Source organism: Mesocricetus auratus, unplaced genomic scaffold (assembly GCF_017639785.1).
Source record: "Mesocricetus auratus isolate SY011 unplaced genomic scaffold, BCM_Maur_2.0 Super-Scaffold_100013, whole genome shotgun sequence".
Classification (NCBI taxonomy): Eukaryota; Metazoa; Chordata; class Mammalia; order Rodentia; family Cricetidae; genus Mesocricetus; species Mesocricetus auratus.
The window spans coordinates 45,776,905-45,782,312 of record NW_024429196.1 but is presented as its reverse complement, the minus strand read 5'-3'; the positions used below and the strand labels follow the sequence as shown (position 1 = coordinate 45,782,312).

Genomic DNA, 5,408 nt, shown 5'->3' with positions numbered 1-5,408 from the left:
TGGACTCCGGCAAGAGGCAAGGTCCCTAGGGTGGCGAAGGGAGTAGGGGCTTCTGTATTTCATTCAGCCCAGTGTGGACATTGGGAGTCCCTGGGAATAAAGGTTTACATATATCATCGACTGACACAAAGGGAAGGCTGAGAGCATCCAAGGAAAGACTATCAATTATGTGTGTTATGGGCATTTGCATGCAGTGCCCGATGTGGTCAAAAGAGGGCGGCAGATGCCCTAGTACTGCAGTTCAAAATGTTGACGAGGCGCCATGTGAGTGCTGAGAGTCAAAGCCAGGTCTAGCATGATAATTCTTTAGAAATTGAAAACAGAGCCACAGAGGCTTCCCTGTAGAGGGCACATCGTCACTGTGGTGACCTCAAGGAATTCTCAGACATTTGCTTGTTCACAGGAACAGATGCCTGTCTTCTGAGATGCCCACTCCTTCATATGCAGAGAAGGATAATTCCCGGAAGGATTATTCACGGGAGGATTAATATTATAAAGCGTCTGTGTCCCTCGAAACCAACGAAGCTGAGGTTGGTATTAAGTGAGTAGAACCAGCCACCGAGGGACAAATTTCACAGGACTTCACTTACACTGTGAAATCTGACTGTTTAGGTGGCACTGGCAGAGTGGGGTCACCAAAGGCTTGGGATGGAGGGGCAGCCACCTTAGTTATTCTGATTTAGCTAAGTCACGCTACAAATATAGACAAGGAATGCCATCCATCATCCAACTATTTGACAGGCGAGATAGCTGCGTATTTTTCTAATAAACCAAGTACAAAGGAGTGTAGTGGTTATCACGCTCGCCTAACACGCTAGAGGTCCCTGGCTCGAAACCGGGCGGAAAAGAACACTACATTCTTTCCTTTTTTCCTCACTTTCTCTTTCTCTTTTCAGATTCGCAGTTCAGCGCTCCTTAAACTTTCAGGTTTTCAACTTCTCGACTTTGAGAATCCTGACTTTGGCTGTCATACTTTCCAGGTCCCAATACGAGTTGATGCGTTGGGCACACATACAGAAACATAGGACCAGTGCAACGAACCTGGGGGATTAGCTCAAATGGTAGAGCGCTCGCTTAGCATGCGAGAGGTAGTGGGATCGATGCCCACATCCTCCAACTTTTACCTTGTGGTTGGCATCCACTCAGCTGCCACAGTGATGTGGGGGACCCCTGAATAAGGTCTCCTTACAGACTTCGGTCCCTCTTTGGGACACAAATGCCCTGTGTAGAGCTTTCAAAATCTGGAATGCGGCTGAGTTGCATGGTCATAACCAGTGTGTAATGGCGTGGGGAAGTTCACGTAAATACGTAATGGCGTGGGGAAGTTCACGTAAATACCACAACACAGATCTCTGCCAGGCTCCCTGGGAGTGCTGGGAGGGACAAAGCTCAGATGGAGAAAAGTGTCAGGAAAGATCTTTGCCTGAAAATATTTTGGACCTCACTGAGCTGTTGGACACTGACGAATGGCTTGGGGTTCTGAACCCGGCATTGCTCAAGTCACTGTCTCTAGAGCAGCAGAAGGCAGGAAACAAACAGGAGTTCCCAGGCTTCTGATCCACGCGGGAAGTCAGAGTGAAGAGTCAGTGTGGCTGGACAGAAGCGAGGCTGTAGGAAACGTGAGGTGGAGAAAGAAAGGCTCAGGTTTTCCGTCGTTGCCCTCTGCTTCCAGAATGGATTCCTGCTAGAACTCGACTCCCTCCACCTGTGCTTTCAGGACACCAGAACCACAGAAACAAAACACATAAGGGAGCTTGGGTCCATAAAGATGGAGTTCTTTGAAAGTATTATATGCTTAAATATAGATCTTTGGTATGGCTGTTTCCATTTTGTTGAATTAAAATTCAGCCTGGCCCGTACGGGGATCGAACCCGCGACCTTGGCGTTATTAGCACCACGCTCTAACCAACTGAGCTAACCGGCCAACTGCATATCTACCTACTAATGCCTCTACAGAGGGGGCTTCCTACAAAATGGCACTTCTCAATGCATTCTTTGCAGTTTGTTTGTTTCCATTTTAAGGTTTTCTGAAAACAGTCTTGAACCTCACACTGTTCTAAGATTGACAATGAAAGGAATGTAAATGTCACAATCCAGTGATTGCCGAGCCAGCTTTCTTGCACCATAGACTAGCCCAGAACACTTGATGAGACCGCAAGTTGCCCGCCAGTTGCGGAAGTGAGGACTACAGAGCACTTTGAGTTCCATTTTCTGTAAGGTGGTTTATCTAAACAGCTTCCGGGAGAGGTAAATTGAAGACTTTCTTCTAAAAGTGAAGCTTTACCTGGGCCGCAGGAGGATAAAACACAGGACTTCATGCTATTAACACCACACTCTAACCAACTGAGCTAAACTCCGAGCTACGTAGTATTCTATAGGCGACCCCTACATACGAGAAAAGATATAATTGCCAATTGAGGTTGTTTGGGGGTTTTGTTTTGTTTTGTTTTCTTTGCTTTGGGTTTTCGGGCTTTTTAACATTTTTTGTTTTACTTTCTTGAAGCTGGGAAACGTTAAAAACAAAACAAAACTCGTGTTGTCCTAAATTGAAAACTTCTCTAAGCATTGAAAGAAAATAGTGTACGAGGGCAAGTAATATCACCTTGCAATGATTCTTGACCCGAAGACACTGGCCCTGGATAGCTCAGTCCACTCGCTCAGTGGCCGCCCAGACTGCCAGCCGCCCTCTAGTCCTCACGGAGTTCGCTTCCTGCGAGTTCTCCCTGTTGCCTCCAAGTGACAGTTTGACAGCCTTCCTAGTTTCACCGAATTTTGCAATCAATTCGACAAAAACTTTGGGAAAACGCTGTCGGTGGCAGGCCTCAGCCGAGTCGCGCGCGTCTCTACTGGGTCACTAAGGCTTCGCTCTAGTCTTGTAGATGCGGGAACTCCAGAGGCCTGGTGTTCGTGACCCGAAGATATTCTTCTTCGCGGCGGCGGGGCTTTGTTCCTCTGGCCACAGTAGGGGACCGCGGAGTCCTGTGTGAGGAGTTTGTACAGGACCAGCGCCCCGCCGCCCCCACCCCCACCCCCACCCCAGGCTGGTCACAGGACGGAGTCGTCTCTCTTGTCTTAGGTCTCAGTGATGCCAAACTCTGCTCAGTTCCAACTTGGGTTTGCCGTCGGCACAGTTCTGGGAGTTTGGGGGACGCCTGCTCTTCCGGCGGTTCCTAGCTGTCTCAGCGGGAACCCGAAGAGTCGAGAGGCCGCTGTCCTGTCCTCGGCGTCTGAATTCGAGGAGGGGCTCCCGTGTTCATTCCGTCCTCCTTTAAGGAAGTCTCCGAGAAGTGGACAACCTGAGATTCGAGGCGGTTTTGGTCCGAGCCTCGGCAAGACTTGGCAACTCACGAAACAAGCAGAAGCAACAACACCCACCAGGCTGCATGGAGTTGGCGCTGACCACTGCAGGGCCTGATGCCTAGTGTCCTCTGACCCGGAGGCTGCGATGGTCCTCATCCTGACTTCTGAAACAGCCCCTCGCCTCTCCGCAACCAGGAGCTAGGGTGACACGGAATATCTGGGACTGGGAAGTGGCCCGCGACCTCGGAGCCCGTAACCGCTGAGGCCAAAGCAGAGCATCAGCCTCCACATACCCAGTCGCTTGTTCTTCCGCCCCTCTTGGTGAAAAGACTTTGTTGATCCTGTTCACGAGGGACCGACCGACCCTCAGAGCTCCGGGTTCCTAGCTGGTGGCCTTGCTGGGGCAACAACCACAGGAGACACGAACAAAAGAGCCTTCGATAGAGCGCGACGTGTGACGCGTGACGCACAGCTGCTAGAACGTCAGAAGCCACTGCACCACTCTAAACTCAAACGGCTGTACCGCCAGGCTGTCAGGACCCTTGTGGCCATGGTCCCCGAAGGCTCTGTCTGCGGGGCCCTAATTTCAACGCCCTTCTCTGCTGTTAATCCAGTAAATCTCCAAAGTTAGGAAACCTGTGCTTGAGCAGCCGCCAAGGACCTTACAAACTTTCTCTGGTTGTCCCGGAAAGTTTCATCCCGAAAGACGTTGAATTGCCTCTCGGGTTGTCTTCTGCTGGCTTCTCAAAACTACAGAGATTCTGCGGAGGAGTGGCTCTTTGGCACAGTGAGTTTGAACAGGACATTGTAGCGGGATAGTTCGTTTCTTTGGGAGATGAGGGAAGAGTTCCTCACGTGTTGACTTCTGTCCCTGTCCGTGGGAAGGTATGAATACATAGATATTCTGGTTTCATCGGTCTGTGTTAGACAGCGCAAATCCGTTCTGTCTGACTACCCGCACAGGGAATTAACATTCCAAAATAGTTACTCCATTCCTATTGATCTCTGTACTGCTAAAATGCTTGCTAAATCGCACCCTAAAAACGGAACTTTCAGTTCCTATCTGGGATTCTCCATTGGGGAGACTGGGGAAACCTCAGGTTCAGACCGCAGGCAGTGAAGTCTTGTAGTAAATTCCGGGATGTGGGAAAAACCACGAACGAATTCAGTGCTGCTGACCTCTTTGCAACAAACATTCCGATACCGAGCAGCATAGGAGAGATTAAAGCAACTGGGCTCTCCTGTCGAGTTATTTCTGGATAAAAAGGAACCGGCTCCATCTGGTTATTTAAGATGGAAACGATCTGAATCCTCCAAACAGAGAAGCCAGGCATACTAAGTCAAAGACTGAGTGACCACCTAGGGCAGGTGACCTGGTATGCTACTCTCAATAAATGCATGTTGGAAAAGCCAAAGCCTTGAGGGGTCATTAGCTAAAGGATAGAGCAGCAGCACTGATCCAGAATGAAGGAGAAGGGTGGATGCTGGCCATCTCCAGCTGATGTGCTTTCTTCCTGCCTAGTCCTTGCTGTGGGCTACTCACCAGAGGAGACTACTCACACTTGGGTTTAAGCTAATGGAAAGTCTTTATTAGCCAGCCAGTGTCTGCACTGGGCCCTCAGATCCCAGTGTAGTACTCAGTCTTTCTCAGAGTGTGCTTTTAAGCACACACACACACACACACACACACACACACACACACACACAAACCCACATTGTAGGTTGACATAACTCTGTTACCAAGAACAGTTAGCCAGAGGCATAACTGCAAAACCCAAAAATCAAAATTAGTACATCTAGAGACTGTCCCAGAACTATGGACTTGGAGACATCAAGTCTTTGTTTTCAGTTTTGGCAGGTGGTGCTGCCTATGTACTGACTTTTACAGCCTGAATGATACTTCCATCATGGAGTCAGTAGTGCTAAGGTCTGGGGGCATTCTATGATCTGGATTCCATGTCCCTAATAGAATAAATAAAAAAAAACAAATGAAAGAGATATATGTTATATTTTACATATATAACAAAATATAATATTTATTTGGATATTATACCATACATATTCTTTACATATACATGTGTATACTTCTCTGCTTGTCTATAGAGGCC

At 48.6% G+C, this 5,408-nt stretch overlaps 2 non-coding genes across 2 annotated transcripts; one reads left to right on the top strand and one right to left on the bottom strand.

The window, feature by feature from the left end:
• The first annotated feature begins 1,043 nt into the window (after positions 1-1,043).
• On the top strand, positions 1,044-1,116 carry Trnaa-agc. The gene has a single exon. It is a non-coding gene; the product is annotated as a tRNA-Ala (tRNA).
• A 734-nt stretch (positions 1,117-1,850) lies between these two features.
• Trnai-aau lies at positions 1,851-1,924 on the bottom strand. Its single transcript has one exon. It is a non-coding gene; the product is annotated as a tRNA-Ile (tRNA).
• Between the last annotated feature and the right edge of the window lie 3,484 nt (positions 1,925-5,408).